Genomic DNA, 445 nt, shown 5'->3' on the forward strand with positions numbered 1-445 from the left:
GCTATATTTTTTTTTTTAAGAGGCATTTTAATTTACACACAGAATGTGTTTCGAATGAGTGATCATGGCCAAATGTCATCTAGTAAGGTGCAGTTCCAATCAAAGGCACATTTTGTACTTTTTTTACCCTGAAATCGGTTTTCATGGCCCCTTGTTACAACCATTTTCTGTGAGACAAAGTTGGCTGCTTTAAAGGTTCGCCCACTAGAGTTTGTAGTAGCCTACTTGTAGTCAAAGCGGGTTTTCAAAGAGTGGAAAGTAATGGGCGCTCTAACCCAAGTTGTGAGAGGTAAAATGCGCACAGGTGTGGTGAGGTCATGAGTACAATGACGAATAGAAGTGATACGCATGGTGCCAAGTGCCAATTTGACACGATGAGCAAACAAAAATTGATGTTTGTTCCTGTGAGTTAATGAGTAATAGCCAGAGGAGATCTTTGCCCCCC

This window comes from Aplysia californica, unplaced genomic scaffold (assembly GCF_000002075.1).
Source record: "Aplysia californica isolate F4 #8 unplaced genomic scaffold, AplCal3.0 scaffold00416, whole genome shotgun sequence".
Taxonomy (NCBI): domain Eukaryota; kingdom Metazoa; phylum Mollusca; class Gastropoda; order Aplysiida; family Aplysiidae; genus Aplysia; species Aplysia californica.